Source organism: Penaeus monodon, chromosome 12 (genome assembly GCF_015228065.2).
Source record: "Penaeus monodon isolate SGIC_2016 chromosome 12, NSTDA_Pmon_1, whole genome shotgun sequence".
Classification (NCBI taxonomy): Eukaryota; Metazoa; Arthropoda; class Malacostraca; order Decapoda; family Penaeidae; genus Penaeus; species Penaeus monodon.
The window spans coordinates 22,978,087-22,994,473 of record NC_051397.1 but is presented as its reverse complement, the minus strand read 5'-3'; positions in this window follow the sequence as shown (position 1 = coordinate 22,994,473).

Genomic DNA, 16,387 nt, shown 5'->3' with positions numbered 1-16,387 from the left:
CAAAGTGATCGATGATTAAATTGAAGTAACCCCACATAATAAGCGAAATAAAACCGTTTAGACGAGTTGTCCAGCAGACAAACATCGCTGGCAACGCAGAGCAAGAGACGCCTGTTTAGTGCAAACTGTGCGGCGTCCTGTTAACCCAGTCTGGGCACTGTCTGGAGGACGGTGCGTTTAGTTGGTGCGTGTGTTTATGCCGGTGTTTATGGCGTGTTTTAGCCTGGACCAATTTGAGATAACGGTCGGCCTAGTGCGCTCCTTGAAAATGCTCGCGGCGTAATTGGTTGTGTTCCGTTGTGACGCATCTAACACGAACGATTTTTTCCCCTCTTTTTCTTAACATGTTTTCTGCATTCATTTTATAGTAATTGGCAACATATTTAAATGTTTATGTTTAAACGCATCCCCCACTCCCCTACACACGTGAAGGTGTACGATATAAATATGAATCCGTACACACTTGTGTGTATATATAAATATATGTGTGTGTGTGTGTGTGTGTGTGTGTGTGTGTGTGTGTGTGTGTGTGTGTGTGTGTGTGTGTGTGTGTGTGTGTATAAAATAATAATAATAAAATAATGAAAATGATAACAAATAATAGTATAGATAATAATGATAATTTAATAATGATAATGATAACACTAGTGATAATAATGATAATGACTGATAATAGTAATGATGATAATTGTGATAATCATAATTCTAATGATAATAGAGTATTGGTAATGATTATGAAATTAATAATGATAATGGTAATAATAAGTTACAGCTACTACTTATAATAATAATGATAATAATATTAATAATAATGATAATAATAACAATAAAGATGATAATAAGAACAATAATAATAGTGATAATGATGATAATAATGATGAAGATGATGATGATGATAATAATAATAATAATAATAATAATAATGATAATAATAATAATAGTAATAACAATAATAATAATAATGATAATAATATTGATAATAATAATAATCCTAAAAAATACTAATAATAATAATATTAATTACTATATTTATAATAATGATACCAGTAATGATAACAATAACGATAATCATATCAATAAAAGCAATCAAAACAATGATGATAATAATAATGACAATATTGATAATGATAACAATGGTAATAATAATAACAATGATAACAATTATAACGATAATATTAATAATGGTGATGATAATAATAAAGATAAATGATGATAAATAATGATAATTGTAATAACGATAATAATAAGAATAATAAAAATAATAATAATAACAATAATCATGATAATGATAAGAAAATAATAAGGACAATAAAAACTACTACTACTAATAATAATAATAATAATAATAATAATAATAATAACAATGTCGTTAATAATAATAATAGAAAAATAATGATAATGATAATAGTAATATTAGTAATAACAATAATAATGATAATAAAAAATAATAACAATGATGATAACAATAACTATGATATTGATAAAAATGATACTAAAAATACTTATAAATAGATAATGATGATAACAACAACAATAATAATAAAAATAATGATAATAATAACGATAATTATAACAATATTAATAATAATGCTGCTACTGCTGCTGCTGCTGATGATGATGATAATAATAATAATAATAATAATAATAATAATAATAATAATAATAATAATTTATAATAGTAATAATAATTATAATGATAATAATAAATCCAATGGTCTCTAATAATAATAATATAATGAATAATACTATAATAATAATAATAATCATGTAGTAGAGAAGTAGTAAATAGCAATAAGATAAACGATACTAATATAATACATGATATTACACCATGGTATATAACCCCTCGCAATCATCAGTGACAAAAACGAAGTAACCTGATTTAGTGCGCCCCGTGAGAGGCTCAGCCAAAGGGAATCCCCGGCCCCCTAAGGTTTCCTCCCTCGGCGGGCTGTGGCCGTGTTTTTCCGCGTCAGGAAAAGAACCTGGCGGGCGTCTCAGCGGAGTGGCGTCCCCTCGCTTCTTGGTCAGGTCCACTCTTCTTATTTTCTTTTGATTTTTATGGTCGCCTCCTCGGTCTTCACGTGTTCCCTTCCGTCCACATCTTATTCTCCTAATTCCCTCTGGACATTCTTAGTTCCCACTATCCTCACTTGCGTATCTCTTTTTTTTAAGAACGCTCTTGAATAATAAACATGTTCTTGGCTTTTCGTTTTTTATTCATTTTTTGTTTCTCTTTCACATGGGCGTCTTTATGATACTGTAGCTTACAGTATGTTTGAAAGTCCTTCTCTGCTTACTTCTTTCCTTTCTTCTTTCTTACGTATCGCAGCCATAGCTTCAAGGAATCTCATTGGGCCTCCGAAACGTGATTAACACAGTAATCTCTCTCCGCTCCGATCTTTCTTCATCCTTATCTCTGTCCACTTTCGTGAAGCAGGTCGTTTGATTTTTGTTTCGCATTCCAGACAGACCCCCCCCTCCTCCTCCTCGGCTGGCATCTTATTTTCTCTTCTGCCGAACTTCCGTCTGACGTATTCCTTTCCTTTTACCGCATTTCCCCCAGCCTTGAGTCACCAATCGTGTTTTCTCTCCTTTCTTTCTCTTTTTTTTCTGATCCGCCTGAGCTGGGTGTTCCTCTCTCCTCCCTTCCATCTCTTGTGCTCCACCCCCTCATCTCCCTCTTTCCCTCCCTCTTCCACCCCCTGTCCTCTTGTCCAGACCGGCGGCATTCTCTTCCGCAACTCCGTATCCAAGACACCCGCCGACGCCGCCGCTGCCTGGTCGCTCCCCCTCAGGCCGGCCATGACACCTGGCAGCCGTGACAGGAGGGCTGATTTAACGGCACGGCTGAGGTGCTCAAGAGGGCCTCCTCATTTCTCTCTCTCTCTCTCTCCTCTCTTCCTCTCTCTCTCTATCTATCTATCTATCTATCTATCTATCTATCTATCTATCTATCTATCTGTTCTATCTTTAGCTCTTCTCTCTCTCCTCTCTCTCATTTTCTGCATGTATGCATAATGAATGTATACTGTAGCTCTTTTCCCTTGACAGAACGATCTTCAAGCAGCAAAATTTGACAATATACAATATTTCCAAGGAATGCAGGTATACAAGTCCTGTGCCACTTCTTCCTCTCTTGATCTTTCGCCCGGGCGAAAGAGTTATATAGAAGATCTTTACAATCCGGTTTGAGTCCAGAGGGAAAGTCAAATTCAATTCCGTCGGAGCCAATCTGGTTGCAGAACTTCTGAAAGTTAGAAAGGTTTTTTCTCGGCCAGTCGTTTATTTGGCTCCGCTCTTGATATTCTCTATGGGTTAACTCCTACAACCCTTTGCAAAGGGTTACTATATAATGTCTACAGTGTCTTTGGTCGAGCTATCTGCCCTATCCTAGTTGTCTATTAACTAAATCGCCAGGCCCGTGAGTATAATTCGATCATACCCTGTCCAGGCCTAAGTATCACGACAAACTATTATGGACCGACTTTGGTTACTCCAGCATAATATCTGGATATATTTTTGTATAATTATATATAAATATAACATACAATATATATATATAAGATAGATATCTAATAGTATATATATATATATATTACACATATATATATTTTAACATGCATATACACACACATAGGCATACCGCACACACACACACACACACACAGGTTCACATACATCGAATATATATTTATATATATAATATCTATAGATATATATATATATATATATATATACATATACATACATATTACATACTTATCCATACATACACACACACATCACCACATACACCCAACACAATACAACCCCACACCAACACACACACACACACACACACACACACACACACACACACACACACGCACATAACACACACATACACACGCACACACACACACACACACACACACACATATATATATATATATATATATGTGTATATATATATACATTCATAGGAATTAACGTATCTATTCATCTATCTATCTTCTTTTCACTAAACATAAAAGAACTCTGTAAGTTAAAATTTACAGTCCTAAGAATGCTGGAAAATAGCTTCATACAGTGTGACCGAAGTTAAAATGAGATAAAGTGAGTTTAGGATAGTTCATCTCCGAACAAGACGTTCAAACCGGGCCCCGATGCCTCTGTTGATATAAACAAGACAATGAGACTCGCATATACTACTCGTAAATTCTGACGGCAAGCAACAATCTGAATTCATGGCTCGACGCCTGATATTGCTTTGTATTTCTCATATCTCGGCGGCGGCCCTGACGCGGGGCTGACGTTGATGTAGAAATATGGCGGCGGGGAAAACTTGCTGTACGGGAGAGTACTGCAGGGTCTGGACATGTAATCCGGCGAGAATTAAGCGGCATGCCTTCATTTCTATCGCTCTATATCTACCTATATATATATATTATATATATATATATATATATATATATATATATATATAATTTATATGTGAATATATATATACACATGTATATAAATACATATATATATTATAGTATAATACTCTGGTCTGTCTATCTATCCTCTATCTATTATCTATATATTTATTTATACAGGTATGTATATATATATAGTATATATATATTATATATATATATAGTATATCATATATATATCATATATATATATATATATACAACCGAAATAGTATACAATTACTATGTATATATACACGTATTACATATTATATATATATTATTATATATATATATATATAGATATATATATAGTATTAGTCTATATAATATATATGTATATATATGGTATGTACCTATACTACAGATATATAGATATATATGAATAAATATATATCTATCATTATATTGTATATTAACTAATATAATCTATATTTATATATATATATATATATCTATATTATATACATACACAGCGACACACCCACACACACACACACACACACATTAAGCACACACTACACACATACACACACCCAGAACACAGACACACTAACACACACACACACACACATATATATATAGTATATATATAGGAGATATATTATATATATATATATAATAGATATATATAATATTATAGTATATATCTATCTATATTGTATATATGTGTGTGTGTGTGTGTGTTGTGTGTGTGTGTGTGTGTGTGTGTGTTTGTGTGTTTGTGTGTTTATGTAATTTTTTTTGTTCAACAGCTAATATATTATAACAGCAATATATATATATATAATATATATATATATATATAATATATATCTATATATATATAATATATATATATATATCTATGTATATATATTATTGATATATATATATATATATTAATATATATATGATATATACTCAAGGACTATATATACCTATACATCTGAGCGTATTCCATTATATCGTAAGTGTGTGCGTACATATACCTATATATATTCATATATATCTATAATATATTTATATATATAATATGCTATCAGTATGCTATGTTACCTCTAGTTATCTGTATATATATTCTCTATACTCTCTCTATCTCTCTCCGCTCTCTATTTCTGCTTCTGTCTACTCTCTCGCCCCGGTCGTGACTGCGCATGGATCTCTTCACAATGCACTAGATGTATTTGGACCGGTTTATCGATTGCGGTCTTTCGTTCAGAAATACGCATAAATTTCTCCTGATGTAATGTAATTTCTGACGATAAGACGGGCATCGAAACGGTCCCAAATAACCTTCACTTGTATTGGTGAAGATATTCTTTCATATTCAATACCTTGGTCTACATTTGGTCAATATGAATACGGTTCAATATTGTTAATATATATACTATAGTATTAGTCTATATTATCTGCTATTGATAGGTATATATATAAGTTAGTATTATCAGCCAATATATATATATGTTATATATACATGTCCATATATTTATGTATGTATAATATAATAGGGAAGAGATATCCAGATATGCATGATATAAAACTGATATATATATATATATATAAAATATATATATAAATCTATATATATAGTAATATAATATAATATACTATATATGATTATATATATGATGATATATATAGAATATATATATTATAATATAATATATATACAAAACACACACACACAGACACACGACACACAAACACACGATGCACACTACACACACACACACACACACACAGTCACACACAATATACGTATATGTATAGATAGATATATATATTATATATAGATATATAATATAGTAATATATATAATATTATATAGTATATAGATATATATATATATACGTATGCGTATGTGTGTGTGTGTGTGTATGGGATTTCAACTACAAACACTACATATACTTATCTATGCTTTATATATATAATATATAGTATATATAAGATATATATATATATATTATATATATATATATATATATACATACATATATATATAAAAAAACAGGTCATATATATGTATTCATTGTTAACGGATTTTTTGTTGTCCACTAAAGCGAATTCGGGACAAGAGCACCTCTTCTTCATTTCCCCTATCAGTAAGCCTAGAATTCGAGTGGACGAAAGATCAAAACTAAATGTTCGTGGCCTAGATATGAATGGCTAACAATACCACGTAACAACCTCTATATCTTGTGTTAGCACTAACAGTGATTGATTATCTTCTTCTGTGTTCATAATCTCATTGGGATCCCATTTCAATTCTTCATTCTCAATTACGATGGCCCATTAATAGCGTTAACTTATTACCCAATAAATGGTTAATTCATATCAGTCATTTATCATGTAGTCTATAATGTATTTTTTATCGTTTATTATTGATAAAGTGTTCATGGTTTGTATTGTATTACTATTTATCGGTATAATGTACTTAAAGGCTTTTTTTTCATTTCAATTAGCGAATCATCTTCTAGTTAATTGAATATTTAATTATTAATAGTCAAAAGACATTTGGAAAGTGCGTAAAGTTATTTAATTAACAATTAATTTATTTTTTTTTCCTTCACCAAAATAAACATCACCCAAACCAAAGCAAAAAGATCCAACCTATGCGACACATTACTAAAGGATAATGTTATCGTAATAATGCACTGTATCCCAACAGAAAATAATTACAAACCGGAAAAACGGCAAGAAACAGGAATGGCAAGATGAGGTCTAGCCCAGGCTTATGACGATGGAGAAGGTACTGAAGCAAACTGCTAAAGAATACAGGAATAAGGAATATAGCGGCTCAATGACCTGCTTTGTCATTAGTAACAACCACCAAAACCATAGGTAATTAAGTACCCATTTCTTATATTATACTGCGTTACTACAATAACATATATGTGTGTCATATATATCATATATATAACTATATATGCCAAATTTATCTAGTTAATTCCATTTTAGAATACGGACAGCACCCACACACACACACACACACACACACACACACTACACACACACAACGGGACACACACACACACACCACAAAAACACACACACAACACACACCACACACACACACACACACACACCAACACACGACACACAACCATGCACACACACACACACGAATATATTATATATATATATATATATGATATATATATATATGATATATATTTATATATCTGAGCTCTATCTATCTATATATACACATACATATAATATATATAGAGTATAATATATATGTTTATATATATATATCATATATAAGTATATATATATATTAATAGACAGATATATATATATATAATATATTATATATATAAATATATATACTATATACATAGACAGATATATATATATAGATATATATAATAAATATATATATATTATATATATGTATAACATATATTATGTTCTAATACCATAGACATATATATGTCGCCACACACACACACACACACCCACACACACACAACACACACACACACACATATAAATAGTATATATATATATCATAATATATAATAATATATATATATATATATATATATACGGACGTTTTTTATATATATACATACATGCATATATAGGAAATATAGATAACATATATATACATAGTTCAATAGACCAAATAGATAGATATATGTATATACAAGAGTGTATGGTTATATAAATACATTATATATATATATATATGTATATTATAATATATATATATATAATATATATATTATATATATATATTATCCACACACACACACACCACACACCCAACACACACATGACACGAGCAACGGCAGCGCACACAGGTCACACAACCACACCCACACACACACACACATATATATTTATAATATATATATCTATATATATATATATATAATATATGTATATCTATCTATCTATATATAGCATACCATACACATTAGGCTAGTAATAGTAATAGTAATATATATATATAGGTATTAATATATTATATATAATATAATATTATATATATATATATGATATATTCGCGTGGTTGCGATGTGTGTGCGTATATATTATATATATAGATATATTATAATATATCTATATCTATTATATATATATATATATATAACAGATATATCTTATATATAATATAGTGATTATATATATAATATATAGTAATATATATATACTATTGTATACCTATATATGTAATATATTAACATATACTATATATGTCCTCACACACACGGAGGGGAGACACAGCACACACACCACACTACGCACACACACAAAAGGAACGGCGCACACGACACACACACACACCAAATATATATTAATAGATTATATATATATATATATATATATATATATATATATATATTTATTATAGTAGATATACATATATGGTGTATACACACGACACATACACAACACACACACACACACACCCCACCACCAGACACACACCACACACACACACCACACACAACACAAAAAAAAAAAAAAACACACACACACACACACACACACGAACACACACACACACACCCACACACACACACACACAAAGGCGACACACACAATTAGGTCACACACGACACACACACACACAAAAAAACACACACCACATATATATTATATATATATATAATTATAAATATATATTATATATATATATATATATAAATATAAGTATCTATGTATTGTATACCTAGCAGTACTAGAAGCTATCCAAGACAGGGAGTAAGAAGGAGGTATATTTGTAAAATAGTGGAAGATATAGGATACAAAGATTGGAAAACGCACCATCCAAGCTCCACAACGGAAACCGAAAAATAAATCAATTAAAAAAGGTGTTAGACGACGAAACCTCTCACCAAAGCGGAGGAAATATTGTAAAAATAATAGAATCGCACGGAAAGGGTATCAAAATAGAAGACGAATAACCTAAAACAATCTAAGTTCGGAGAGATACATGTAACAAGGCGGAGGCGCCGAGGTATTGTGGGAGAAGTATATTACCTACGGCAACTCGTACAAAGAAAAAGAAAACGAGACCACATCTTCCCACACAGAAAAAAAACAAAGAAAGAACCACGCAAGGTGGTTTTCGCTCCCCTAATTTTACGGTACACTTATACTTTTTTTTTTTTGTCTTACATTTTCGTAGGGGAGTAAGCTTAGCTACCCTTCAAGCTTCTCTCCCCGCTCCCTCAAACTGAGGATTCCTCCCCCTCCCCCCCCTTTAGTTTCTCAGACAAGCCCTCCGGGGTAGTACAGGGGTAGACGTGGGTCGGCCTCTCATTCCGAGGGGTCGGCTGTTTCGCGCCCCGCCCAGGTCGCGAGAATTTGCAACTGTCGCCCGGAGGTTACTGCTTGTGGCTGGGCACCACGTAGGTAAGGACCTCGGTTTCCTGCTAGGTGAGCAGCAACCTGACCACGTGAGCGATCGGCATTGTCGACAATAGGCCGGCGCCCCTCATGGGACATGCCCGGGCGAGGCTAGTGTTCGCATATTGAACACATCTAGCGGAAGAGGAAATTATACGCACACAATGTGGACACGACCTACACACGGTCCACCACACACACAACACACACAAAACCACACGACACACACACACACACACCACGACACAAAAAAGACACATTATTATAGTATAAAATGTTGTTTGTGTGTGTGTGGTGTGTGTCGTTGGGTGTGTTGTGTGTGTGTGTGTTTTGTGTGGTTGTTGTGTATGTTCTGTGATATATAATTATATAATCCCCGATAAATTTATATATATGTATTCTATACAGAAGAAAAAGAAAAAAAAAATTTAATATATATATACATATACATATATATGTATTATTATGTATATGATAGTTTATATATGCATATTTTTATTATAAAGGCGTAAAAAAAGAAAGAAAAGGGTGAAAATAATATTATGTATAGGTGCATAAAATATATATACACACCTACACCATACACACACCACGACAGGTGCGTAGACACACACACACACACACGCAGTGGTGAGTATCACACACACCAACACACCACTACCACCTATCGACACTAACTACACGGACTTACCACACACACAGTATATACTATATATATGTATAGGTATATATATTAGTGATATATATATATATATATATACGACATATATATTATATATATATATATATAATATATATTATATATAATATATATATTTGTGTGTGTGTGTGTGTTGTGGTGTGTGCGTGTGTGTGGTGCTGTGTTGTGTGTGGTGTGTGTGGTGGTTGGGTGTGATGTGTGTGGTGTGTGTTGAAGTATATACAATAAATGTCTTATATAGTTATATCTTTGCACGACGAAAAAGAAAGACAAAAATGAAATATATCTATCCCATATATATTATGTAATATATATAGGTCATGTTATAGTATTTAGTTATAGTATATTATACTCTTACTTGTATGGTATGTATATAGTTGGTTTTATATTTTGCATTATTTATAAGTCTTAAAGAAAAATTGAAAGGCGAAAAAATATATGTCTCACATCCACCCCACGACACAAAACCTGACATACACGCAGATACGATGAGTAGCAGATGAAGGTAGATACAACACACGAGGTTGAACACACAACACACCACACATTACATCCTTTCCCTCGCCCCACTACCTCTTCTCTCTGGCTTTGTGTTTCCGCTTGATTTTAAGTATGGGTGCTGTCTTTGGTACCATACAGCGCAAACCATTTTATATTCCCTCTTCAAACACAGTTTGTGGATACCCAAACCATTGAAGTGATGACAAAGATTTAAAGTGTTTAGACATTTTTTTCCCGACAGGGCCCGGGGTAAGCAAAGAAGGGCCGTCACACTCAAGCGCGCATACTCACGCACTGGCCTGATAAGGTTGCAATGCAAAAGAAGGACCAAACCCAGCTAATAGACCTCCCCGCATTTTGAAATTCCGAGCTCTGGTACATGCTTCCAAAGTTCCTCCTGTCTAATCTGTCACATACCTCTCAACACATAAAATAGAACGAGCTGGCATCCACTATTCATCCACTTCTGAAAATCACCTGGGAGTGTAGCCATCACAGATATGGGGGGGTGCGTGGCAGATTCGCTGCCTGATAGACCAAATTCATATACCTTCTACCGCATGTTCCCATCGCACCTCGCAAGCACAAACAAAAGTGTGAGGGTAGGGTCATTCCTGTTTTGCCCCAAAAATACGACCTCTCGGGCCCACAGACCGTGGGACGTGGAAGTGTTGTGGGTGCTGGTCACCAGCCTCCTCACCGACACACTCAGCCTTCGGCCTGCGGTCCCTCGATTCTGCTGTGGTGATTTACCACCTCGCTTGCCCCACTAGCCCCCAGCCAAACGAACTGGTGCCCACATATACCCACGACCACTGACCTTTTGGCTTTCGTTTTGCGATAATACCCGTCATGGAAGATGGTATAGATATCGTTGTGAATTTGTTGATGGCAAATAGGCACCTTCAGACCTGCAAAATGAGACTCCTATCTGGTCCAAGTTAGTAAACTTCCAGTTATTGAACAAAAGAACCATGAATATTGATCCTTAACAGATTTCACATGACTGGTAACCAGGGATTAAGTACTCCTTTACCATAGTCTCGCCTGTCGGTTGCAGCAGACATGTATCAGTGTTCTGGCTGCCTTTTCCGCCCACCGTCCTCTCAAGCCAAAGCAGACCAAGACCAGGAAATACAGGCCCATCACACAGCCTCGCTCTAATCATTAACAGTTTTTTGGGCAGTGTGCGATTACTTCAATCACAGCCGTAGAATGACGTTCTTAGAGGGATCCGCGAGTTGATGTGGAGGACAAGTTGGCACTAACTATCTGTGCGCCCGTCAACTACGGCTTTTCAACGACACTAAAGATTTCTTTTCCTGAAAAAGTCACTCAGTACATCACCCATCGGATCTTTCTGCCCTTGGGGATCACGGGGCCGGGCATCAAACGCCTCATAACAAGAGAAATCAAGCCTTCCACTCGCACAACATCTACGCCTACAAATTACTCCCGTCACACAGTCATCCGGGAAATAAAAACAGCCAAGGAGAACCTTCTACCAACAACAAACTACAACACCTGCGCTCAGCCATGGTACGGAAAATTTCGGGAGCTGTGCGGCCTCTTGCCAAGCGGCCCTGCCACGTTTGCATACACCATCAACCTTAGCCCCAGTGAAGTAGCCAGAGGCTCTCCAATGACCACTTCGCCTCACTTTGTCAGCAACTACTACCCCCAATGCGGACACCACCGCCACGATTTGTCCCTCAGTCATCATTCCCAGGTGCTTTTCAGAAGCTGGGAAAAAATCCGCGTCAGAGAGCCACCACCCCCCTTGGACGCTGCCAATTGTGCCTCAATCAAGGAATTCGCCAAGTGGCACTTTGCCACTCCTCTTTACTGTCCAGTATAAACGCCTCATTGCAACAGTCTAGAGTGCCCATCCCACAATGGTGAAGAGCTTTGCATTTGTCACCACAGGGGGGATCCATCAGAGGAAACCCCAAGCCCCAGCCTTATGTCGTGCGACTATGACGGACCCAGGGGGAAGTTCGCCCCATAACTGCTACCCATTGCACGGCGCCTGATTTTGTGAAATTTTTGAGTCGTCCAGACCTGGGCTTACCATGACGTCGTGGGGCCCAGCGTTTAACCCGACTCGGCCAGTTTCGGCAACCATGCGATCCTCCTCCACACTAACGACACGTGGCCCCTCGTCACTTTTTCCTCGACTTCGTCCACGTCCCCGCTCGACAAAGCGCTAAATCCTCCGTCACCAGCATCTTCATGATATTTCAAGAAGGCCTTTTCGAACGCCATGGTGGAATCCACACTACGGGTCATTCTCAAACAGCAAGCTGTCCACGGTCATCAGGAGTAACCGAAGGTCATCCCTGGCTGGCTGACCTTTTCTCTGGCGGGGTCCAACAGGCCAACATGGTCCGTGCGCGTGCAGGTTGCAAGTTTCCAGCCGTTCTGCACTGGCACGTGCCGTAATCCCCCATGGGACTAGGAATGTGGGCCCGTCCGGCGTCATTGTGCTTCCTAGTCATTGGGTGACACAACGCTCGTCTCTTTATACTTGAGCAATCGTTGGAAGAATACGTGGATGGACTCCGACTATCGCCGGCCAGCCATTGACACGTTCTCTGCCATGGTCACTCCACCATGCCCGCGCAAAAGCGAACGGGAACAACCTACGCATCCTGGAACCAACCACCGCCAAACCCTTCAACATTCAATCGTCAGAAGTCGTTCCGTGGATGCAGTTCGCTTCTCCCCCTAACCACCGCCTCTCCGGGCATCGGCTCCATGCACCGCCGTAGTGTATACGTGCTGGACGGCCAACGCTGCGCTTCGACGTAGTCCCGTTTCCCATCAAGCTGCTCGGCGTCTCCGATCGACATAAGCTCTCCTGGACGTCAGCAACGTCAGAGACCATCGGTGAGGTCTGCCATCGTACAGGCTTCACTTATGCCGGCGTCGCCTCAAGTCCCCTTGGCTGTTCCACCTCCCGGAAGCTTCAGAATATCTACGGGCTCTTTCGTCCTGTCCTAAAATTGACCTACCCCTCCCCCAGCCTTGTCCCCCCTCCCCATGGCACCGCCACCCGTGGCTGCTTACATACTTGAGGAGTGTGTGCAGAAAAGGGCAGCCAAGATCATATCTCTTTGGCCTGCCGATATCCAGCTATGAACAGCGCTTTGCTGCCCTATGAGGGAGCCTCACACTCCCCTCGGCCATCTCACAGTACTCCTACTCAACTCCTCAGTGCCAAGTCGAGTATTGGCCCTAAAAATTGCGGGTGCCATCCCACGCACCGTGACCTGCTGCCGGATGATCCCCGACAGCTGGTACCCTGGCCGCCATCGCCGGGCCCTACGCGTCCGCCAAACACAACTGGTGGCCTCCATCAGGGAGCACAGGTACCTCACCTCTACGGGACCGACTCATTCAAACGGACACATCCCCTATTTATCTGTAGTCCAGATCCAGCTGCACGCTTGATTTTTGTACTTGCCTTGTGTTAATCCTCGTGCTTATATTGTTGTTATAGATTAGTTAGTCTTGCTTTGCTTGTTTTGTGGTTGTTTATGTGTTTTGATGTATATATATGTTTTTTGTCTTTTTTATTATCTGCATTTTATATGTATATTTTCACCTCTGGCTGTAGTTGAAGAAATCAATAAATCGATGTATATTATTATTATTATTATTATGTTATTTATTATTATTATTAATTATATAATTATTAATTGATTTTATTAAATTATTATTATTCTTATTACAATCACTAACACACACATCCACCACAGGTAGGATGCGACACACACATATATATAATATATATATTTATATATATAGTCATATAGTATATTAATCTAATATTATATATATATATATAGGTATAACATATAACATATCAGATATACGCCACAGACATGATGCAACCATTCTGTTAGTTCTTTTCCTTTTCTTTTTCTCCCTTCCCCTCCTCTCATGTCAAATGGTCTAACTGGGTCACCGCCCCCCCGCCGACGCCTCTCTCCTTCCACGGGTCTCTTATTCTCTCACGTCTGTGTGTCTTTCAATCTTTTATATCTCTATTCCCCCCGGTCAGTCGCCCCCTAGGTGTGTCTCCCCCTGTGCCTTGCCACATGCAAACACGAGGCGACATTAAACAAAGGCCGTCCGCACACAGAGTGGATTTTCGAGGCATCTTCCGCCATTTCGCATTCGTTTAAAATGGCTGCACCTTCGCGGCCGTTTGTTCCTTCTTGTTTTGCAAAAATCCTTAACAGCTCCACAAATCCCCTTTCTCTCAGAGCCGGGATCCTTCGGGCTGAGAGTGGCCGTCAATTAGAGTGACCCCCTCGAACCGGCCGACGGGGCTTTGGGCCCTACGCCGTCGGCGTGACGTGACATTAGCATAAAGATAAAACACCGAGGGAGCGAAGGCGAAAGGCTCGGGGTGCATATAAAGGTGAAAGGTCCTTCGGGCAACAGAGAAAGCTGTTTGGCTGCGAACCGTACCTGCAGGCGGCGAGGAATTCGTAAACGGCGTAGTGGACCGTCCCAGCATGGCAGGCCCGGCGACCAAAGCGAGTGTTTGCGCCTCCTCTCTTCCCCTCCTCCTTCATTCTCATAGTAGCCAACACACGCCTCTGTCGGAACACGCATACCAACCTACGCACTGTATGCACTTCAAGGGCGCGTAGCAAAAAATAATGGGCTTTCGTAGTATAGCGCAAGAAAGCCTGTACTTTTGTACACGAAGAACTTCCTTTTCTATTCTTTCCTCAAGCCGACACGAGGATAAAAGTTATCCCTGTAGTCATTTTGTTCTTGGCGCCTTTAGCGACAATTCATTGTACAGCGTGTCTTCATATAAATAGTTACTGCATGTGTGTGTGGTGGTTGTGTGGTGTGGGTGTGTTGTGTGTTTGTGTGTGTGTGTGTTGTGTGTGTGTGTGTGTGTGTGTGTGTGATGTGTGCGACGATAAACTGTACAGATGCGGTAAGAGACAGATAGAAGCAGATAGAGTCATGAAAGAGCATCGGTGCCAAGAGGGTATATTGTTCGAACGTGAAGCAAATATAGCACAAAATTTATTAATAACTGGAACGCTTCTTAAGATTCCCCTCCGAAATATTTTAATAGACTCGGTAGGATTTTTTCCTCCTCCCAAAGAGGGCCTGGACACAGAGCGGGTTAAAGGAGGGGAATCGTAACTCGTCCAGTGCACCAGGCGACATCACTCATACAAACTAGTGTTTTTCTTGTCTCATGTGCGCCTGCGTGCGGTTTTGTGTCTTGTCATTCTATCTAGCTATGTTCTATACACAACATGTCTCACACCAAAGCACACACAAAGGCCTGAACACACACACCACTAACACACCAACACGACCCAGGATGGAACAACACACACACACATATATTATTATGTAT